This window comes from Rhododendron vialii, chromosome 12a (assembly GCF_030253575.1).
Source record: "Rhododendron vialii isolate Sample 1 chromosome 12a, ASM3025357v1".
NCBI classification, from domain to species: domain Eukaryota; kingdom Viridiplantae; phylum Streptophyta; class Magnoliopsida; order Ericales; family Ericaceae; genus Rhododendron; species Rhododendron vialii.
Genome location: NC_080568.1, coordinates 27,598,215 through 27,608,231, shown reverse-complemented (window position 1 = coordinate 27,608,231; position 10,017 = coordinate 27,598,215).

Genomic DNA, 10,017 nt, shown 5'->3' with positions numbered 1-10,017 from the left:
CACAAGTTCAAAGGTCCAAACATAAGTTTGAAAATTCCATCTTTTTGTGATGCATATGGTATCTAGTGTATACAAGTTTCCCAAGCTAAAAATGAATGGTACTATATGATTGTCGAAGACTCTGGAACACAGGAAACCCAATATATTTGGAAACGTGTACGTTAATTCTTATCAAAACCACTCATTTCTTCTATTGTAGAGACTCATCATTTTCATAAAAACCGGATGTCCATGACAACTTGCGCGTACCTCGATTAATTCTAGAGCCCTAAAGTTTAACAGTCGGACAAACCTCAAGTAACCCAAGGTTTGGAATGTCTAGCGTTCATGATATTCAAAATTCTGACTTCTTGGATGAAAGCCCTTTAGTTGCTTTCTGATTATGCCCACCTAACCAAAGGTTTTTGGTTTATTTTGGGGATTTATCGTTGGAAGATTGTGATTTCTCCATCTGGATTTCCTTCCTATTCTGAATCACAAGATGATGTGGCATGCTAGTGAAGCCCTAAGTGGCACCCTCAGAATAGAAATAGAAGAATTGAAAATTTGAACCCCAGCTTCCATGGATTGTCGGCCAGGGTATAAGAGATCAATGGAAGCAGGGGTTCAAATTTTCTGACACTCAGTGCTATTAGTAATTTTTGTTTATTTTTTGAGTGTCAGAAAACTTTCCTCAGCTTAACCTTGCATTTGGGTGTCAATGTCATTTGGTTTATAACTCGGTATGCAGTCCAATGAGAGAATTGGAGAGATCGATCATGCCGTTCACTACCAAGACACTAATTTGCAGAGCCATTAAGGGGCTAGGGTGGCCAAGGCCCCTCGAGTGTGTTTTTTTTTTTTGAGTTTTGCATGTGAAGTTTTTTTTTAAACAAAATAAATCGGTACTAATTTAGGAGAAAGGGGATGAATTTGGTGGGGTTTGAACCCTCACCTAGTGTAAGGAGCATAACGTGTTCATCATTTAGCTGTCACTCAATTTACCACATGTGAAATGGAATAGCACTCTCATGGGTCATTTCAAAATTTTCGTTTTGAAAAATTGTAAGGAGCATAATGTGTTTATCATTTGGCTGTCACTCAATTTGCCACATGTAAAATAGAATAACACTCTCATAGGTCATTTCAAAATTTTCATTTTGGAAAAAAAAGAAAAAAAAAGAAACACAAAACACATTTTATCATTTTGATGGTTAAAGCCTTTTTTAGCATACTTAATTAAATTTTAAACTCTATTTTAATATACTTAATCAATCTGAATTTCATTTTTGTCCAAAAAAAAAAATTCATCTTAGTTTGGCCCCTCCCGAGTGGAGATCCTGGCTCCTCCACTGCATGACACTCAATGAAAGTTTGACAAAATTTCATATTTTAATTGGTCCGAAACAAAAACTTTGAACATGAGAGCGTGGATGTCAGTGCCAACTTGTTACAACTATGCCAGCGAAGATATATATGATGTTTGATTTGATTAGTTGATTGCGATTAGGTTCACTTGTTATGTCTGGATGCCAAATGCTAGGCTGCAAATTTTACTCATTCTATGTTATGTGTACATGTCAGTTGACCAAGAGATCAATCACGAGGTAAGTAGTTCATGGATCGGACCCCTTTGAAAGATCATCCTCCCCCGAGGTAAAACTCTCCTAATAATTTTATTCCCCTAACTTTATTCCCCTAACGAAATAGGAAGGAAAAGAAACAAGCTAGCTAAACGATGAGGCAAATAAATTGGGGGAATGTGTCGATGATACAACAGATGGACAACAAAGAAGATACAACAGATGGCATGGACAACAAAGAAGATACGGGGAGGAGGGAGGAGGAGGCGAAATCAAAGCACTGATCAAAGAACTCTCAAATTAAGATCAGTATAGCCCAAACGATGAAGCGCTTCGACAAATTGGATGTGCACTTCATTCACCTTCCAAAGAAGATCAGGATGCAAATAAATAACCCATATAATATATCCCTTCACCACCATTAGTCCCATATTGAATAAAAAATAAAAAAAACATAAAGGAATTACCAAAAAAACAGAGGCAGATATAGAATTTCGAGTAAAGAGAATTGGTTTTAGCTGTCAAAGTAACATTTTGGGTGGATGATTTGCTATTTATATTTCTGTAGGCAAAGTAAGGCACACATCACGTTGATGTTCCTACTTGGAGAGGAGGGGGTGTTCAGTTTTGACATTTCCCTTCAAACAGGGAGCTAAACACCTCTCCCACATTGGAATCGCCCATAGAAATGCATCGATCTAAAGGCGTCAACTCGGACAAATAATCACTACGTAATGCAATACATACATATAGGAGGGTGTAATTAGCTTGAATACCTCCTCCATGGTGGGTTGTGGATTTTTCGTAACTTCAATTGGTCGACCAACCACCACATGCATTGGTTGCTGTCCAGTAATCCTGTAGTGATTCTGCAACTACATATGGTCTCGGCTTCGGTCATTAAAGCAGATATTACCAAAGAAAACAATTGCTAGAGAAGAATGATTTCTAAAAACACTAAACTAGCATGAATGCGTGCTATATATTTATGGGAATTGAAAGAAAAAATAATGAAATGAAAGATATCTCAACTACGTATTTTCTTACTGCAGTATGTAAATAGAGATAGATAAATGGATTTGACAGAGGGCCCAATCTCACCACCAACTTACGGGGAGCCAGCTTACACACCTTGCTTCAACTTTTGACAAGTCAATCGCACAATCCAAGTTTGAGGAACATGGTTATTGCTTTCATCCTTTTTTTTAGGTCCCGTTCTAGTAAGCCTTCTCCGCAAAGTTTTGAAAGTGTGATTACTATGCACAATGCTCTTATGTTTTACATGCCTCTTGGCCACGAAGAATTACTTTTGGCCACAAAAAATTACTCTTGGCCGTAAAGAATTATTTTTGGCCGCGAAAAATAATTCTTAGCCCCATCGAATTGCACTTGGCCACTTCAAATTGCTCTTGGCCGCATCGAATTGCACTTTCCCACTACGAATTACCTTTGGCGGCATCGAATTGCACTTGGTCGCATCGAATTGCATATAGGTATGGGCACCACTACTTGATCTTCTGCCAACAAACAACTAAAATAACCTAATTCAAACTCTAAATTCGAGGGAGATTTAAGGTTGAGGGCATCCAAGTCATTACAACAAGTGAGATAAGCTATAGATAAATTAGTTTTGGCTGCATCGAATTACACTTGGCCGCTACGAATTACTCTTGGCCGTATCAAATTGCACTTAGCCGTATCAAATTACTCTCTTGGCCGCATCGAATTGCACTTGGCTGCATCGAATTGCACTTAACCACTACGAATTGTTTTTGGCCGCTTTGAATTGCACTTGGCCGCGTCGAATTGCATCTGTACGCTTTGAATTGCACTTGGCCGCCTTGAATTGCACTTGGCCGTGCAATTCGTTGCGGCCAAGTGTAATTAAACGCGGCCAAGCACAATTCAACGCGGCCAAGTGCAATTCAAAGCGGCCAAGTGCAATTAAACGCGGCCAAGTGCAATTCGAGGCGGACATGAGTAATTCACAACGGCCAAAATTTTACAATTAATTACAAACATGACCCCCAATACAAAATGGCCTAATTGCCCTCATATTCTTCCTCCCTTCCCCTTCTTCCTTAACAGTTTAGCTGATAAATAAAATATATATATATATATATATATACAGTCATTTTCAAATAAGGTGATCCTTATTTTAGTTAAAATAAGAACCTCTCCATTTCTCCCATTTTCCGTTTGAATTTTGATGATCCAAGCCGCTCAATGTGTTCAGAACGTAATTTTAAGGGTATGTGTGAGGAATCAGCAAAAAAAAAGACCAGGAAGGTCTTCATCCGAGTAGTTTTAATTTGAACCGTTTGATAAAAAATAAACAAAAACTGCTTGGATGAAGCCCTTCCCGATCTTTTTTTTTTGCTGATTTCTCGCTTGTACCCTTAAAATCACGCTCTGAACACATTGAGCGGCTCGGATCATCGAAATTCGATCGGGAAAGGGAGGTCCTTATTTTATTAAGTTAAGGTGGTCCTTAGGAGAATGGGACTCTCTCTCTCTCTCTCTCTCTCTCTCTATATATATATATATATATATCAAGTTCGCAATGCTAATAATTTCGAACTCCCCTTGTTCAAATTCTCTCGGCTCCTCTCTCACTCTTTATCACCTCTTAAACTTTTCAATTCTTCCCTTGTTCATTTCAATCTCAATGGAGAAACAATGATTATATATTGTATCAATGGAGGGTTCTTCTCCTTCCATTGAAAAAGAACAAGATGACTCACTTCTAAGTTTTGATATGAATATGGAAATTGAATTAAATTCATCATCATCTTCTCTCTTCTCCTCCCTTTCACATCATTTTTTCAACATCTCAATCTCAGTCGACTTCCTCCTTTCTCCATCTAGATTTTTTCGACCAAGATTTTCAGATTTTCAAGTCTGAAAAAGTGTACTTTTTTTGACATTTAACTACCGAATATTACTAATATTTTCGAAAATCATGTTCCAAAATTTAAGTCACAAAAACTTATTTTTTTGTGAAATATAAATTCGGGAATTAGTTATCGTAATACCTACGTAATTTCGGTAATTACCTACCGTATAACATTAACTTTTTTGACATTCAAGTTCTGAATTCAAACGTAAGTCAAAATAATTTGTGAAATAAAATTTTGGTAAGAAAATACCAAAATATATACTAAAATTCAGTTTTTAAATGTCGTTTAATGCTAATAATTTCGACATTTACAAACTGGATGTCTTCATTGTCAACACAAATTTTTGATTTTTCAATTTTGAACTGATTACGTGGGCTTTGTTTTCAATCTCACATGCTCACAGACAAAAATGGTTTCACAGCCATCTTATAAACCTATTATTGGATAAAATTTTGAAAATGTTATTGTGGTGGCGGTTCAGTGGTGGCAGTTATGGAGGTGGTGGTTCGGCAATGGTAAGATACAAAGGAGGGAGGGAGAGAACGACGAGAGAGAAGAGGTCAATGGTGGTGGTTATGAAGGTCAATGGTAGTTGCAACGGAGGTCTGTGGTGGCGGCGATGGAGGTTTGTAGTGGTGGTGGTGGCGGCAATGGAAACCAGGAGAGAGGGGATGGAGGGAGGGGTATACTAGGAAGTTTAGGTGAATTTTGTGGGTTATTTGGAGAAAATTTATATTAAATATATGAGTGGCGGGTTAAGGGAGGAAATAAAGGACTGCGAATAGCCGCCCCCTTCTCTTTTGTATCATTTTTTAAATTGTATGGAACCCCTTCCTTTGCTGATAAAAAAAGAAAAAGAAAAGAACACCGTCAGTCCAATTTTCAATCCTCCAGTTCAGATTGGCTTCGGCATTATGGTCCGTTCCGGGTCTGTAGAGATGATAATGATAATCTAAACCGTTAATTTTGTAGAAGAACGTCCACGTCAAAAACCAACTTGATTGCTCCACAAATGTTGAAAACTGGACGAGAGTGGCAGATTGAAACTGGAAGGGAGTCGTACCCAAGAACATGAGGACACAAAATTCTGTGAGAAATCTGCCAAAGTAGACAGAATTGGTTATCAGAAGCAAATTGAGAACCCTTAACCTTTATATCAAAAAAAACAGATGTGACTGAATAAATAAACAGTCCTCCAAATTAATCAATCGAATAGGTAAGGGACTTAAATAAGTAGTTTTGAGGGACGAATCAAAAAAAATTGTAATACCATCGACCGTCCGCTCATAAATACTTACTCCTTCGAAAAATTACTATACAAATACCAAATATTTGTTTAATTTGTCTAAAGTGTCGTCATATATAAATTTTTTCAAGATTGGCCACATTTTTGTACTTTTTTATTTTTTTTATCGAGACGAATGATTAATTTCAAAAATTACAACGAAAAAGTAAACAAAAAGTTAAGAAAAATAATAAACACAGGAAAAAAATTCATACAAAAAAAATAATGGAGCGTACGGGACAAATACAAATTCAATTAATAGTTGAGGAACGATTTGTAGTTCCCAAAGTAGTTAGTTACCCCAGCTCTCTCTCTCTCTAAATATGGCACCCGCCTTACCACCTCCCGGCCGCTCAGAAATACTCTCACTCCTGCGCTCCTTCCTCCGAACAACCCGCGACTTCGCCGACTACAACATCAGGGAGTACACCAAGCGTCGAACAATCGACGCTTTTCGACAGAACAAGGACCTTTCGCCGCTGTCAGCCATTTCCGACGCCTTCTCCGACGGGGAGTCTCAGCTGGAGGTCGCCAGGAGACAGGCCACCGTTTACTCGCTCTACGCGCCCAAGGTGAAGAGCATCATGGAAATTTAAGGTTCTTATTGATAATATGTATTTTTGTTTACTGCTTTTGTTTTTGCTTTTGGTTGAGCAATAGATGAACTTTGTATCCAATCTTATTGAGATTTAGATTTTTTTGAGTTATTAATAATCAATTCGAGTAATTGGGTTTATGAACTTACGCTTGATTTATGTGGCAAAGGTTTAGGGTTTGGTAGTACGTATTTTTCGGTTGATCAATTGCTGAACTGGGTTTGAACCCGCTCATATTGAGATTGATAGGTTTTTCCGAAGTCCAATATTAATAATGAATCCAAGTAATTTGGGTTTATGAGTTTTCGCTTGGTTTGTGTGCAAGGGTTTTAGGGTTTGGGACTGTGGGTGCGTATGAACTCGTACTTGTGAATGGGTTGTTGTTTTAACTTATTTTTAGGCGTTCAAGTTTTGGGCGACGACTCGATTGGAAGTATTTGTAGATTAAGCACTGATATGGACAATGCGATGATATCACCCCAATATCATATGGTATTTTTAGCTTTTATTGACTTTAATTTTCACTTTTTGGTTCATTTCTTTTCGAAATGGGTTTTATGCGCCAATGTTATTGAACCCGAGACTTTATCAGGAATGTACTGAAATATGTGAATTTGTGTACAAGGTATAAAAGGCTTTTGAATTCCTGAATTGTCTATCCAAAGGTCCGCCAGGCGAATCAGTGTCTTTAGGCGAACCAAGTGGGTCGAATGATCCCCCTATATCAATTTTCAGTAAGGTGAAAGGTTGATCGATTTGGGATAGTTTTTGGGGTTTTTGCAATTGCAGCTGTGGATGAAAAATACTATGTTGGAAGTGTTGCCAATTTCTCTGATCTACCCAAGTTTGGTGTATGTAATTGAGAGGCTACTCTACCTATTACCTATAGTTTTTAGGTTGACTGCTCCAAAAAATGACATTTTGATTGATTTCTTAAGTTACTTGGTAGCCAATAGACTTTTTGCGGAAAGAATCGAAGTGAATAAAAGTTTGGCTTTTTATGTTTCAGATTCAGTGGTCTGGTTAGGCGGTAGAACACTGTGGGTTTTTGTTGGCAGGGGAGGTTTGTGTAATCAATTTCATGTACTTGAAGGTTTATTTATTCATGATAAAAAAAATGATTCGTGTGGAGATGGTGGAAGGATATTAGCTCATAAGACAGTTTTGGTGAACTGAAACATAAATCTAGTGCGGTGGGTGGGGAAGAATAGGATGATACTTTGGCAGTGGCTGTTTAGGGTGGTAGATTTTGAAGTGAGATAATCTGGTATATTCCTAGCAAAAAAGATATAATCTGTTATATGCTGCTTACCCAATACTCTAGTAAATGATCTCAATCAATAATAGGCTCTAAAAGAATTTTTCACCCTTATTTCTTCTAAAGCTTCTTTGATTTGTGCCTTTAATGTTATAGTTGGAAAGAATTCAAAGATAAAGAAGCATCTACATGGAAATCCATTGGTGGCAGTTTTATTTTCTGTACAAAATTGTACTGTGAGGGAGTGTTACTCTAATACTTCCACTAAAGTGATTTGTGCAGAGGGCATATGTTGGACTACATTCATCATCTGTTTTTGGAACTTTTTCTTCTCTGCAGTGGTATTTGAATTTGTGTGATCGTGTAGAAGTGTTTCTGTGGAACGAGTGAGTTAAATATAAGCCCATTACCCGTTTGTGAGCTTCTTGTTTCCATATCAGCGGAATCAAAGTCTTCGAATCAATTCAGAGATTTCCTTATCAATACCTATGCTTCTGGTCACAGCACAAGCCAACCTTTGCTGCTAGGGATGTGGATACTTTGCATTTTCGGAAATTGATTAAGAGCCCAGACTTCTACATAGGATTAATCTGGTAACTGTTGGAGGGGGAAGAGGACCATCTACTGGTTCTTCCTCTGCTCCTCTTGTCTATCTGTTTGTACCTTGCTACTTTCCAGAGCAGACTGAAGTAGATCTTGAACCTTGCATGATGGTTGCGCTTGGGTCAAGCTGAGAATTATCGAATATAAGTGCATCCTGTTAGATTTCCTTAACACATCCTGTGTGGACCAGGACAGCTGGCTATCTCAGCAATGGTATTGTTCATTTGTTCTCCAAATCCATACCCACTTGGTTGAGGAGAACAGTTTCAAACCACTACCTGAACATTTAAGTTAAATGAGTATCAGTCTCATGAGATAATCCACCAGCAAACCACAATCCATGGGCTAAGCAAAATGCTTTGTGAGTGAATCTGAAGCTTTAGTCATAGGAAAAGAAGTTTTGGTTTGTTAGTTTGTACTGAGCGAGTAATGCAGTTCAAGACCACTGTGCAACTGCTTGAGTCCATCTCGGTGTGGTAATTCATATGCATGTGAAACTAGTTCCTAATTGTTTAAGGGAGTTGAGACTATCGCAACAGTATTTTGTTCTTTCTCGTTAATGACTGATTCACGTCATGGCCTTGTTCTAGTTCTAGTATAATCAATAATGTTCATGAGAAAATACATTTTTTGGTATCAGGTGTGGCTGTTTTCAACTTGAGGTAAAAATGGCAAATGTTCGGGTTTCATACAAGGGAAGGAACCCTTAGAGCCGTTAATAGGACGAATTGGTCAGAGGTAGAAAACATGGTTTCAGTTTATGTACTTGTTTCCCTTGGTAGACATTGAGTTAATTTATAAGCTGCAATCTGGAATTCTAGCTTACTTTGATTTACAGAAAGTTTAGCCTAGATATCCTGTTTATGGAGCTTCTAGATGTACATTGTTACAAGAGGTAGGTGAGGCCAGCATTTTTAGCCAAATTTCCAATAAAAGGATGCTTGCCTTCGGTATTAAAACAGACTCTGATTCAAGAAAAGCTGTGTCATTGTATCATAAAGTTACTCATATTTTCGTATACTCTGGTATCTATTTCACTTCAGCAGGTGAAATTTTTTGGTTATATTCAGTTGCTTGTGTTACCAACTATGGTGGAAACTACAATAGTGGTGCCAGTGGTTGATTTCCACACTTCCTGTTTTACCCTTTCCATTCCTTTTCTTTGGGTTCATTCTTGTGGAAATTCAACACAGCCCTTCTATCTGGAAAAAACTGAACCAGTAAAAAGGACAATTCTATAATTTTACATCAGTAAGGACCTTAGTCACATAATCCTTCAAAAAGCCATGTGCTTGCACTCTCAATCCTCGCACTGCGCTCGCGCTCTCAATCTTCGCTCTTGCAAAATTTTTATAGTTTCGGATGTGTTTCAAAGACGCTTTCGCGCTTGCACTCTCGCACACGCAAGCGAATTATGTGACCTTTATTTGTCATGCGTATTTGTCATGCAGTACGCATTAGTAGAGTTAGTTGTTACCACAAGCCACAAGGGGTCACCTCCTTTCTAAAGGAGTCGAACCCACAAACTCTACTCCCAAAGGGGAGCTACTCGACCGTTTGAGCCGCGCCCAAGATTCGCAAATTATGTGACTTGGGTAAGGACCAATACTAGAAAATACTGCATGTGTGAGTCATTTAATTAGATGGAGTATGCCTTCTCTTTGGCTTTTGTTTCTTCGCATCCAGTTTAAAAAGCTATAGTTGGCAGTAGTATTTTTGGGTGGAGATAGCTAAAAGCCTCTGTATATTACGGGTTTTTTTTCTTTTTTTCTTTGCAGTTGCTCAGATCCTACCTTTGGCTGTTTGAGACTTT